We start from the raw sequence: 14,439 nt of genomic DNA on the forward strand, positions 1-14,439 counted from the left end.
TAAATGGCTTTAAAACTGAGATTATTAATTAGCATCCTATACTTCATTTCTGCTACCCTGCCACCTGCAGAAGTAGAAGGGTCCTATATAGTACTTCTTTTATAAGTTGCAGTGCCAAAGAATTCTTTACTAAGTATGGCCAGGCCATAGGTGAAAAAACATTTGTACTTAACTAGAGTCATTCTCAAAAATTGGAACTTTGGAGAAGCTTTTCTAGCATGGTTAAAGCTGTCCAGTCTTGGGATCCATTGACATACAGGCTTTTGGGACAAGATAGAGAAATATAGACTAGTTTAATAGAGAGTAAGTGATTTTAGAAATGATAGGAATGGGAAATCTTTGGTGGTATACAACAAGGTTTTCTTTTTAGCTTCTTTAATATCTTATTTTTATTTGGTGCGGTATAGTTAACCAGGTGGGCAGCTAGATGCGATGCAATAAAGCATTGGGCTTAGAATCTGGGAGATTCATCTTCCTTTGTTCCAGTTTGGCCTCAGACCCTTATCAGCTATATCACCCCAGGCAAGTCACTTGACATGCTTGCTTCAGTTCTTTATATGTAAAATGAGCTAGAGAAGGAATTGGTGAACCATTCCAATATCTTTGCCAAGTAATCCCCAAATTTATTTGGACATAACTGAAAAAAAAGATTGAATTACAACAGTTAACAAGATGCTTTATTTTTGTTGTCCTTAATTCTTATAACAAAATTTTGATTTTTATTTTACAGATCAGTTAACAGGGATAGAGGAGTTATAAAAAATCTTAGAAAGTGGAACTTTTAGAGCTTTTGAGTCCAGCCTTCATTTTACAAATGAAGAAATTAGTGGGAATGAAGAAATTAAGGAATTTGCCTAGGGTTAATGTGCCTATTATATATTTGAAGCAGAATTGAAATCTAGGGTTTGTTTTTTTTTTTGACACCAAGCCCAGTCTTTTTATCCCTGCTCCATTCTGATTCTCAAAGATTTCTAAAAGAAGATTGTTAAGTGACTGGCAGCATGATGTCATGAGAAGAGGCTATATGATGCCATGAGAAGAATCTTTCTTCATCTGCAAAGTGAAATCTCTGAGGTCTCTTTTAACTTTCAATCTGTCATATTGATTACTTATGGATAGGAAGCAACAGAGCGGGGACTTGACTAGATATACCTGACCAAAGAGGTATTTACTGGTCTTCTGACTGAGGGTCTAGTACTGTTTTTAAATACTACACTTTTTTAAAAAAACAAACATCTTTATTCATTGACTTAGATGAAGACCCCTTTGGAAAGTTTAGAAATCTATGGATAATATGAAGCTGGAGAGAAAATTTGTTCTTTAGTTGACAAGATTAAGAAATATAAGCTCAAATGAAGGGTCAAGTATAAAAGCAATGAAATCTAATAGTGACAAATATAAAATCTGCATTTAGGATTAAAAAGTCAGCTACATAACTTCAGGTTGGGAGAAATATGGATTGATAGATGTTCCCCTGAAAATGACTTGACTTAGAAATTTGTTGAACTGACCTTGAGCTCAAAGAGTCAACAGTGTATTCTGTTTTTTGGTTTTAGTTTTTGCAAATTATGTTTTCAAGCTGAGTTAATTGAAGCATACTATTGAGAAGAAGGAAGATAATAGTTTCATTCTTGGTGTAATCATCACATCTGTGAGTATTGTTTTGAGTGAGATATTTTAGGAGGATATTGTTGCCAATGAACTAGAGCTGGTCCAGTGGCAAAAAAAATATAAGGAGACTTGAAATATGAGAAACCTATGAGGAAGAGAAGACAAAGAGGGAATATATTAACTATTTTCAACAATTTGAATATCTTGTCATATGGAAATATTAATTATATGGTGTGACCCTATGTAGAATGAGAACCAATTTGTAGAAATGACAGTGGACAATTTTTAAAAAGATTTCATTGATGTCTTAAGTTTTTACACCATTCTTTCCCCCCTTTTAACAAAAGTAACAAAACCTAAACAAAACCAATTAACACAATGAAACAGGTCTTACAGAATTGTGATTCCACACTGAAATAGAGAAAAGGGCCTTTAAATCATACATAAGGATCCTTAAGGCCACATATGTCTAGTTTTAAAGTGTAAATTTCTGTCTTAACTATTATCTATGTCTTTACTCTTTTTATTCATTCACTATTTCTCAAGTTTATTTTAACTTGGGAGTGTTGTTGCAGGTGGCCTTGTATTTGACCCCTCTGTTACAGAATATACAGCATCCTGTCCCTTTAATCTTGTACTTTTATTCTGAGAGGAGTGGAGTGTCTTTTTATCATCTGTTCTTTTTGATTTCTAGAGTAGAGGCTGGAGGGGTTTGGGGGATGAATAGGCATGAAGTACTTGAAAGGTTACTTGATAGAAGTAGAATTAGACTTGTTTTGATGATCTCCAGAAGTCAGAGCTAGGAAGAGTGGGTGGAAATTGCAAAGAAGCATTGAGACTTGTTGTCAGGAAAAACTTAATTAGAACTCTCCAGAGTGGAAGGGAACATCCTCCTTCGTATTGAATCCTCCCACAAGTCCAGTGGGGATTGCACAGCCCTATGGATGTATTCTGGAAGGAATTTTTTTGTGGACTGGATAGGACTAGGTAGCTGCTGAGAATCCTTCTAACTCAGATATTCTGTGACCATCTAGGATGGTCATTGGTCATTACAATTAATTCAAGTTAAGTTTCCTGTTAGTTTTATTATCATTTATGGAATTATAGTCCTTCCCCTCTGTATATTGTTCTCTTGATTCTACTTCACTCTGCATCAATTTATGTCTTCCTTTGTTTCCCATATTAGTCTTCCTTTCTCTTGAAGTCTCATATTTGCAGTTTCTTATAAATATGGAGAGACTTAATATAAGGAGAAACTTTTTCTTTTCTTTTCTTTTTCTTTTTTTTGCTGAGGCAATTGGGGTTTAGTGATTTGCCCAGGGTCACACAGCCAGGAAATGTTAAGTATCTGAGATCAGATTTGAACTCAGGTCCTCCTGACTTCAGGGCTGGTGTGCTATCCACTATGCTACCTAGCTGCCCCAGGAGAAATTTTTTAATAACTATTTAATGGAGGAACACGAAATTTGGAGTCAGAGAACATAATGTTCAGATCTGTTACTTACCTCCTAGGTGAACCTTGGATAAATTGCATCTTCTCTTTAAAATCAGTTTCTCATCGTAAAATAAGGAGCTTGGACTAGATGGCCTTTAAAGTTCCTTCTACATTCTAATTGTAGTATCTTATTAATGAAATGGACTTCTCTCTGAGCTACAGAGTTCTCTGTTATGAGAAAATTTAAAATAGAAGCTGGTTTACGGTCAGGTGAAGAGGATTGATTCATTTGGTAGAGGATTGAACTGGAAAGAAATCCTCTGAGATTCCTATTTGCTTGAGATTCTATGATTCATAATTTTTTTTTCCTCTAAGATTTTTAATACATTAAGAATATTGTGGTCAGTGAAGTTGATACCTTTAATTTGACTTTTTAAAAGATTAATGATTCAACTTTAATGAAATCGATACTTTTATCAGTATTTTCAGAGAACCAATCAAGTGGTTGGTATGTATCTACTTTGTTTCTAATATGGGATACAAGGGAAGTATTTCATACTTTCAAGAAATTTGTTTATTTATTCACTAATCATTCAGCAAGCATTTACTAAGTGCTTACTTGTTACATCCCCTTCTCTCCAAACACAGCTGCCACCCTGATACCTCATCACCTCAAGTCTAGACTATTGCAACAATATTCTAATTAGACTCCCTTACTGAAGTCTCTTCTGAAGTTTAGGTGCCATTTTTTTTCCTTTTGTTTGAATTAGAAAGATAATTTTATCTGCACAGAAATAAAAGCTTTTCTTTCTGTCAATTTCTACACCAAAATGGTTACTTCCTTGTAGATTCATTTAATATGCCCCCAATCATTGTGTCTTTAAAATATATATCCTAATTTACAAACTTGACATTTAGCTCTTCATATTTTATTTGTTCTTAATGGTATATATTTCCAATGCAAAACATTTGAAATCCAGATCTGGTTAATTGAATGGTATTGATTTTTTTCTGTCTCTTTGAAAGAACTTCAGGTGAAAAATATGTTAAGATTTAATGTCAGAAATTGTGAGGCCACATGCAGATTTACTTTTCATTTCTTTATTGGTATATTTTTTAGTTTATCTATAGAGACCCAAACAAAAGTCAGTTCAGATTTTTAAAATATTCATTAGGATTATTAACATTGGTATAAATAGCAACCATTTTGTGGTGTTTAGCAAATATACTAAATTCTGGGGATGTGAAGATCAAAAGAAGAGTCCCTGTTCTCAAGGAACCTACTTCCTATTTTGCGTAAGTAGTTACATAAAGCATGTAAAACTGAACAGACTTTCAAGCCCATTTTACCCTTAAAGACTAAAGTAAAAAGAAATTGAAACCTGTTTGATTGGACACAGTTTTACATGTAAGACACATTTACTTTTAAACTGCCTTTTTCCTTTGAGTAAATGTATGTTCTCTATGAGTTTTTTAAATAAAGTGACAGCTGCTTACAAGTGGAGACGGGGGTCTTAGAAGTCACCTTTCCAACTACTCTCTGGACTTGAGTTTCTGCCACAGCCTTCCAAAGAAGTCCAAGCCTATTCTACTAATTGTGAAGTTTTCTTTAAATTAAGCTGAAATCTGCTTCTGAACCTTCTGCCTGTTTTCCTGTCAGTCAGCTGTTGCAGAGGACAGCTTGGGTCTGGAGTCAGGAAGACCCGAGTTCAGATCCAGGTTAAGACAGTTATTCTCTGGGTGACTTTGGACAAATTTCTTACCTTCTATATGCCTCAGTTGTAAAGTAGTCATAATAATAGTACCTCCCTCCTTTAGGTGAGGATAAGAAACTTTATGTAACAGATGCTTACAATTTTTCTCTTCCACTGCTCTCTCTTGGGCTCAAGCACAATCTAATTGGTCTATTCCAGCTGCCACCTTCCTGAATCCTCAATTGTTGTTTCTTCATGCTAAACATATCTGTATCTTTTCATCTTATCCTTGTTTGACATGGTTCTTACGTCCCTATGTGCGAGACATTCCATGTTTTTTCTTGGAACTTTTGAGTATATCTCTGCCTCTGTGTCTGAAATGTACTTTTTTCCTTATCACCATCTCATAGAATCCCTAATTTTCTTCAGAATTTGGCACAGTGATACCTCCTACTCAAGATTCTAGTCTTTTTCTCCTCTGCCTTTCATTTCTCATTGCCTTTCTTTCCAGGAAATTACTTTGTATGTATTTTGTATTTATATATGAATGTGTTGTTTCCCTCAATAGATTGTAAGCTTCTGTCATTCTAATTTATCTTTAGAGCCTTAGCATAGTGCCTGCCACATTTCATAAATACTTCTCTGATTAGGCAAAATATAATAAGACTATCACCTCTTATGAATTTGACATTATAGCTTTCTTAATGCAACCTATTATTTCATTAGCTTTATAAAACTGTCACCTCACACTTCTGGTTCATACTAAAAATCATAGATTTTTTTCAGGCAAAATTATGTATCTTTGTATCCTCTTGATTGATTTTGTACTTAAGAAGCTGATTATTTTTAGTCAGGATATGTAGGGATAAGCATGTTATCCACCTCTTTATCTATCTAGCTAGATATATTATTGATAAGAATGTTAAACAGTACAATACCAAGAAAAAATAACTGTGACACTCTTCCATATAGGTTGACATCAAGGTGTTAATGGCAGTTTTTTGCCTCGAGTCAGTCAACCAGTTCCAAATCCCTTTAATTGTACTACAACCTACCCATTATCTCTCCATCTTGTCTACAAAAACAGTATGAGACTTTGGCAAAGGTTTCACTGAAATCTTTTTAAATGTACTTTGATAGCTTTCCTTTAATCATAGGTTTACAGGTTTGGAGCCAGAAGGGATCTTTTAGGACAGCTTGTCCATCTCCTTCATGAAATTGAGGCCCAAAGAGGTTAATAGGGATACAGAGGTGATAGAAAAAAAATAGACTCAGAATTTAAACTCAGGTTCTCTGCCTATAGAATTGGCTTCTACTGTACTACTTTTTAATTACTTTGGAAAAAGAAAAAATTATATTAATCTGAAGATAGTGAAGTAAGTAGTAAATCACTAACTCTCCCATATTTACCTCACAATAGCCATAAAATAGCACCCTCAAACAAATCTTGAAACAGCAGAAGCAGCAAAAAAAAGATGGATTAAAGCAATTTTTGAGTCCAAGATACTTGAAAGATAGTCAGGAAAGGTCTGTTTCATTTGGGGAAAAAAAAGGAATGCAATCTAGGACAGTCCAGCAAGCCAGTAGCAAGCCCCACCTTGATAGACCAGCTGTAAATCCTGAACCCCATTGCAGTAGCGCAGACAAGTATCAATACCAGGACCTCCCCATATGCTTCAGCAAAGCTAAGGAACCTGGCCAACTTCAGTTCTGAGAACCACAGTTTGCCCCTGACAAACAGGCAGCCTTCGGCAGTCAGGGCAGCCAAACCTTCATGTTTCAGTGTATAATGGAGAAATGCAGAAATAGCCCACTTGCCTCAGCACACTTAAGACACCATCACCAGGACTCCAATTTGGCACTAGGTAAACTGCCAGAGGCAGAACCAGCTATTCCTCATCCTAATCCCTCAGCACAATACCGGACATGAGGTGTCTCCTGTGTTCTCGGGGCACCATCAGTGCAGTACCAGGTAAACAGCCAGAATCTGCAGCCTTTGGCACAAAAATTTTAAGACAGTGTCCCATCCACCCCAGGAGCAGAGATCAAATTTTAAAGAAAGGGAAAAGGCCAAAAAAGATGAGCATAAAAATAAATAAAAGAGGAATCTGACTATTGAAAGTTATTGTGGTAGGAGAAAAGGTGAAGGTATAAACTCAGAAGAGGATGACAGTATCAAAATATCTATAGTCAAAACCCCAAAGAAAAAGGGGGAAGTCCCCTCAAGGCTAGAAAGAACTCTTGGAAAAGTTCAAAAAGGATTTAAAAAATCATAAGAGAGGTAGAAGAAAAATTGGACAAAGAATTGAGAGGTATATAAGAGAATTAGGGAAATAAAAGTAAACCGCTTGGAAAAAGAAAACAGAAATCCACTGAAAAAAACAACTCCTTAAAAGGTCCAGTTGATAAAATAGAAAGTACAAAAGCCAATTTGAGGAAAACAAGTCTTTAAAGAGTTGGATAAGTAGAAATTATTGACTCTATGAAACATCAAAAATTTATCAAACAAATTCAAAAGAATGAAAAAATAGAAGAATATGTAAAATTTTCCTTTATGGGAAAAACAAATGACCTGGAAATGGAAATTAGATCCAGGAAAAAAACATATCAGAATCTACCTGAAAGCCATAATTAAAATGGGGATCTGGACAGCGTCTTTCAGGAAATTTTCAAGAAAAATTGTCTTAATATCTGGGACCAGAGGACAAAATAGGCATCAAAAGAATCTGCCAATCATGCCAAAGAGCTGCCAAAATAAAAACACTGAAAAACATTATCGCTAAATTTCTGAATTGTCAGGTCAGAGAAAATTGCTAAGTCACACAATTCAAATATCAGGTAGCCACAATCAGCATTACACAGGACTTAGTAGCTGCAACATTATCAGAAGTCATGGAACATAATATTTCAGAAGGCAAAAAAAAGCCAGGACTATAACTAAGAATTGCTTACCTGAAAAATTAAGCACAATGCATTAAAGAAGGGGGGAAAAAAAGCATTCAATGATCATAAAAAGATCAGAATTAAACCAAAAAAGGGAAAAGGAAACATGAGGGATTTAGTGGAACTAAATTGCTTACATCCCTACTTAGAAAAATCAGAACAAAATAGAAAAGCCCCGAGAGAAAAAAAAAAAAAACACCAAAAAACAAAAAAAGAAAAAAAAAGTGAACATATGTGCTGATTATATACAGTCTCTGTAGTTCTCTTTTTGGATGCAGATGGCATTTTCCATGCAAAGTTTATTGGGATTGCCTTAGATTACTGAACCGCTGCAAAGAATCAAGTCTTTCATAGTTGATCAATGTACAATGTATTTCTAGTTGTACTTGTTTTGCTCAGCATCAGTTCATGCAAATCTTTCCAAGCCTCTTTAAAATCAGCTTGTTTATTTTTTATAGAACAATAATGTTCTATTACTTTCATATACCATAACTTACTTAGCCATCCCCCACTTGATGAGCATCTACTCATTTTCCAATTCTTTGCCACCACAAAAAGAGTTGTTACAAACATTTTTTTCCATGCAGATCCTTTTCTCTCTTTTATGATTTATTTCCTTGGGATACAGACTTAGTAATGGTACTTCTGGATCAAAGCGTGTGCAGTTTTATAGCCCTTTGGGTATAGTTCCAAATAGCTCTCCAGAATGGTTGGATCATTTCATAACTCCACCAATAATGAATTAGTATCCCAGTTTTCCCACATCCCCTCCAGCATTTATCATTATTTTTCCTTCCATCTTAGCCAATCTGCAAGGTGTGAGATGGTACCTCAGAATTCTTTTAAATTGTATTTCTCTAATCATTAGTGACTTAGAGCATTTTTTCATATGACTATACTTAGCTTTAATTTCTTCATCTGAAAATTGTTTAAATATTTGACCATTTCTCAATTCCTCCTTCTTACTTTGTAAGAAATATGATTCCATTATATACTTATGCTAAAGTTTTTTAGCCATGTTTCAATTGATGGACACCCACTTTTCCCCCATATTTTTGCTATCAAAAAAGTGGTGCAATTACTATTTTGAGGTCTTTCTATCTTTGCCCTCAAAGACATTGCCTTTAAAGGTTACGTATGCTTAAGCCTATCAATAGGGTGCATTTAATGTTGGAGAATGTTCCTACAATCCCTCTAATACCAGCTATTTCTGTCTTTTTTGCTATTTAAAAAAAAAAAACAAACTTCAATAGTATTTTATTTTTCAAATACATGTAAAGATAGTTTTCAACATTTGTTTTTGTAAGACTGTGTTCCAAATTTTTCTCCTTCCTTCCCTTTTCCCCAAGATAGCAAGTAATCTAATATAGGTTAAATATGTCCAATTCTTTTAAACATATTTTAATATTTGTCATGTTATTCTTTGCTTCTTTGAATGTCAGGTAAAGCTTTAGCATTATTTAGTGCATTATTTTTCATATATGTGCTGAAAATTGAGATTCTTTTGCCATCATTAGTTTTTAATTACCAGTTCACCCCAAGTAGTGATACTGTTTCTCCTTTGATCTTTATCTCCTTACCAATTTTTTTTTAAAGCTCTTTTTAAGGGGGCAGCTAGTTGGCGCAGTGGATAGAGCACCAGCCCTGAATTCAGGAGGACCCGAGTTCAAATGTCTCAGACACTTAACACTTCCCAGCTGTGTGACCCTGGGCAAGTCACTTAACTCCAGCCTCAGGAAAAATAAAATAAAATAAAATAAAATAAAAGCTCTTTTTAAAATTGCTTTTGATATTCATTTCCAGTTTTAGTTGGTGGGCCTAGGTAGATGTTGTGTCCAGAGTCTTTCAAGGGGTCCTCTACATTAGAAAAAAAAGATTATCATAATATTAATATATTTAAATTCCTAAAATGGTAAATATAGATTTAATCCATATAAATGGTTTGAGGTTCTCAATTTTTAAGAGAGCTAAGAGATTCTGAGACCCTAAATCTTGAGAATTGCAGCCTTGGTTTATTTGAGGTTGGAATACTTGGGACATTCTTATAGGACTGCTGTTCTTTTGTATTCTTTGTTATCTACTTTTTCTATCATGTCCCACATTCTTTCTGAATGTTTCTGTATGTCTTTGTAATTCAGTATATGTCCTCTGTTTTTGAAGATTATGTTGCTAGTATTATTATTCCCTTGCTTTTAAAGCTAGCTGAAAAAACAACTGGATAACCAACAGTTTGTTTAAGTTGTGATAAAAATTTAAGTTTGGTTTGTGCCACCATTCCACGAGGCATATCCAGTTGTAGAACTTGAAAAGTCGATATGGCAAAGATGGCCTAAGACTGATGGTGGATTGTTGTGTAATTAGTTATTAATGATTTGAATTTGATTAGTAATAAATGAGATTGATCAAGAGCTGATTGTTGTATTGCATTTAATTTAACATGTATGGTAGGAGAATCTGACTAGTTCAGCTAATATCAAACACAGGAACAGAGAGACAGTTATAAGATCCTGGTATGGGTACATTCTCAGTGGATTGTTATTTCTTAAGTATATAAGTGTTTAAATTCTTAAGTTTGGGATTCTGTTAAGTGAATTTCTGTTAAGCAGAGCTGCTTACTTCAGTAGATAAGTTATCTCAGCATGGCCAGTACTTCTATAAATCATGTAGATCACAATCCCTCTCCTTTATGCCTTTTTATCCTATGTAATTTTTGTCTTTCTTAAATCCTCCACAAGAAATCCATTCAGCATTCTTGACCTTCTGGGTCCCTTGGTATTGCTTCTATGTGCTCTTACAAGACCAGGCCATCTCCTTTTTCTGTGGTATTTATCTCTAATAGTATTCTTTATGGGACTTCTCTTTTATAGTTCTTCATTGACAATATATTGTAGTTTATTCCTGCCTATACTATATTTCTCCATCAACCTAGGTATTAATACGCACATTAATTTGGAGATAGTGGGGTTCTCTGACTTGTACATAAGGCATTAGTAGAACATTATTATTATTTTTTTTAAATGGGACTATTTTAAGGAGGGTCTTAAGGGTTATTAAAAGCACTGAATGATTAAAGTCCCTGTTCATCTTTCTTTTCATTTTTGAACCTGCTTCATTTTGAATTGGAAGTGTCTGCCCAGTTTTTTGGGAAGTGTATACAATTCTCTATTGTGGTCTGAAAAATGGAGATTCTTTATTTATTTACTTTTCCCCATATGGATAGTTAGGCCAAATTATTTTGAGATGAAATATGTATATAAGTAAGTATACTCAAATGGACCTATAATATTGATAGAAGTATTCTTTCTAGTGCTAGAGATCATAACCCAATATGCTTGTCTACCTTGTGTTATTCCTGTCTATTCCCTTAGATAAGTTTGCCTTAAGGAGAGTGAGGTGAAGTTCCTTATTTTCTCTCTCTCTCTTTATATATAGTTAAACATTTCCCAATTATATATTATTTTTTATATTCATTTTTAAAATTTTGAGTTCTAAATTCTGTCTCCTATCCTTTCCATATTTCCATATTAGCTAAGTTTCAAAATGAAAGACACTAAACAAAAATAAAGTAATAATAAATATATGCTTCAATATGCACTCAGAGTTTGTTCTTTCTTTGGCGATGGAAAGCATTTTTTTCCATGGGTTCTTTGGAATTGTCTTGTATAATTGTCCTGATCAAAGTAGCTATGTCTTTTAAAGTTGATCATTATTACAATATGTACAGTGTTCTTTTGGAGATTCCTTAGGAATTTGTAATTTTGAAGATGCCAGTGGAATCATGTAATGATTTCTTTTGCTCACCAACTGACCAACTCAATTTTTTTTTCCATCATAAATTATTTGGACATCTTTTACACTTTTTTTGCTTTCATAATTCCTTGTTTGAAATATATTGTGTTCTGCTGGTATCCACCATATTCTTCTCAATGTTTGTCAGAAGCAGGACTTGATTCCAAGTTTGGGTTTCTCTCTACTATATCAGACGCTTCTCTGTCAATAGAATACTGGTCTTTTATTTATTTATTTTTTATTTATTTTTATTCATTTTTCCAAATTATCCCCTCCCTCCCTCCACTCCCTCCCCCCGATGACAGGTAATCCCATACATTTTACATGTGTTACAATATAACCTAGGTACAATATATGTGTGTAAATACCTTTTTCTTGTTGCACATTAATTATTAGCTTCCGAAGGTATAAGTAACCTGGGTAGATAGACAGTAGTGCTAACAATTTACATTCGCTTCCCAGTGTTCCTTCTCTGGGTGTAGCTACCTCTGTCCATCATTGATCAACTGGAAGTGAGTTGGATCTTCTTTATGTTGAAGATTTCCACTTCCATCAGAATACATCCTCGTACAGTATCATTGTTGAAGTGATTAATGATCTTCTGGTTCTGCTCATTTCACTCAGCATCAGTTGATTTAAGTCTCTCCAAGCCTCTCTGTATTCCTCCTGCTGGTCATTTCTTACAGAGCAATAATATTCCATAACCTTCATATACCACAATTTACCCAACCATTCTCCAATTGATGGACATCCATTCAACTTCCATAGAATACTGGTCTTTTAAAAATAAGCCTTTACTTGAGGGCAAAACTTTCAGGTTATTTAAAAAAAAAAACAACAACTTTGCAATTTCCCAAAGTCTGGTTCACTTTTCCCCTCCTGTTTAGCTCTGGACTCAGTTCATTGTCCATCATCTGGCTGAAGCAGAGAGGACTAGAATGGCTTGGAATACTTCCTGCTGGGGTCAAAACCTTATCCTTACTTTCCTAGATCCCACCAAAACCTTCCCTTGAGACCTCTGTCTGTGGAACACATCTGGCCACTTAAAATCCTTTGACCAGGGAGTCACCTACTGCAATTCTTCTGGTAATATGGGAAAATGGTCTGCCTTGCTACTGAGCTTCAGGACTCCAACATTATTATCTACCTTGTTTATGCTGCTTCCTAAGAATCCCAGGCCTTTCTTTCGCCCCTGTAGATTAATCATTCCAATTGTATTATTTTCCTTTTCCTCCATTGGAATGTGGGTTCTTTGTGGACTGGGACTGTTTTTTGTTTGTTTTTTATATTCTCAGTAATTAGTTTATAATAACTCTTAAGAAATGCTTTTTGATTCCATTTGTAGTATTTGACCTAGACATGTATCAGTAGAGAAGCTCTATAAATTGTATAACTATCTAGCTGCTTATTGGAATTTGGAAAATACATTCTTCATCCCTTTGATTTTTTTTCCTGTGTAGATGGTCAGAACAGACCTTTGAGTGGTGAAAGCTCTTCTCATGGTGGCTCTGCAGAATTGTAGGGATTGATGCAAATAGCACAATGTCATCTACCAATAGAAGCATCTAGAGGACTGTATTAACTCTAAGGAATCCCTCTTCAACTTAGACCTTGAAGTAGAGCTCCTTCCTGGCAGTGTCAAAGAACTTAGTGAACATAATATATAGTTCCCTGTTTTATGCTTCTAATATCAATGATAAAAGATAAGGCTATTTCTTTGATATATTTCAAGGCAACTTATGTAAAAAAGCTTTGAAGTACACACAGGAGATAGCATTTTGTGCTATCAACTTAAATCCCTTTCTCTCATTCCTCCCTTTTCTCCAACTCAGGTTTATTTCCTTTTTGATTCTTCTAACTGACATAGTAACTAAAGAACTAAAGAACACGCCCTGATGTGTGGAAAATGTGTCACTTGAAAATCCTGTTTCTAACAATACTAGAACTCTGGGCAAATCACTTTATCATTTAGTGCTTGCTGCAGTCAAGTCTCTGACATGTTGAGTATATAATGTATGTATTGATCAGAGATTTCCTCCATGAAAATTCTATACTAGTATAAGTCATGGATTCCACCTTTGTACTTTTTATATTACTGTTCCATTTTAAAATAGCTGTTATTCTCTTCCCCCTATCTTTCCTCATAACAAAAGCAATAAGTTTTTAAAAATTCATTATAGCAATCCCATACTATCATTCTATTTTTACCTAGAAGAGAAAAATGTTTTCATCAAAGGTCCTCTAAACCAAGAGTGTTATCACATTTTTAATATGACTTCTGATGTTCTTTTCATGTTATTTTTATTTATATTATTATAGTCATATGTATAAATTATTTGCGTTCTGCTTTCTTTATTCTGTATCAGTTCATTAGCAGTTTTTATGTAGTTCTCTGAATTTTTTGTACTTTGTCTTTTGAATTTATATCATATTCACTTATAAATATATTCTTTTCCTCTCTCCTACCAATGAGTCATCCATCCCTTGTAACAAAGTTTAAGGAAGCTGAAGAAAAAACACTTCAGTAAAACAATTATTGAGTACATCAACAATGTCTAGCAGTATTTAAAGTGTTCTATAATGCCCTCACAATTATGTTACAGTAAAGATGTGATCTATTATGAACTGTTGTTTGTAACAGCCTTTCTTCCATGCTAATATTTTCTTGAAAGATGACTTGATGCGTGTAAATTTTTGTATAGATGTGAAAATAAGTTGGTATCTGTTATCCCTTTCCCTTCCTTTAGATATTTTGAAAACTAAACCCTTAGTACCCTTACTATTGTAACTTATCTTCTTTATAAAGTTTGTAATGTTGACTCCAGTGTGGTAGCTCCACTGTCCTTGTTATTTTGCTTATCTTTTCAGTCTTTTCCAGTTTCAAATGAGTTAAAAATCTGTAAATCACTTTATAAATCTTAAAGTGCTATATAAATGTTAACTATTATTATACTTAATGCTCTTGGG

General features: G+C 34.2%; 1 protein-coding gene across 4 annotated transcripts in view; it reads left to right on the forward strand.

The window, feature by feature from the left end:
- RAP1A (RAP1A, member of RAS oncogene family) overlaps positions 1-14,439 on the forward strand; it is a 108,173-nt gene that overhangs the window by 12,754 nt on the left and 80,980 nt on the right. The window lies entirely within an intron of this gene.

Source organism: Sminthopsis crassicaudata, chromosome 4 (assembly GCF_048593235.1).
Source record: "Sminthopsis crassicaudata isolate SCR6 chromosome 4, ASM4859323v1, whole genome shotgun sequence".
NCBI lineage: Eukaryota > Metazoa > Chordata > Mammalia > Dasyuromorphia > Dasyuridae > Sminthopsis > Sminthopsis crassicaudata.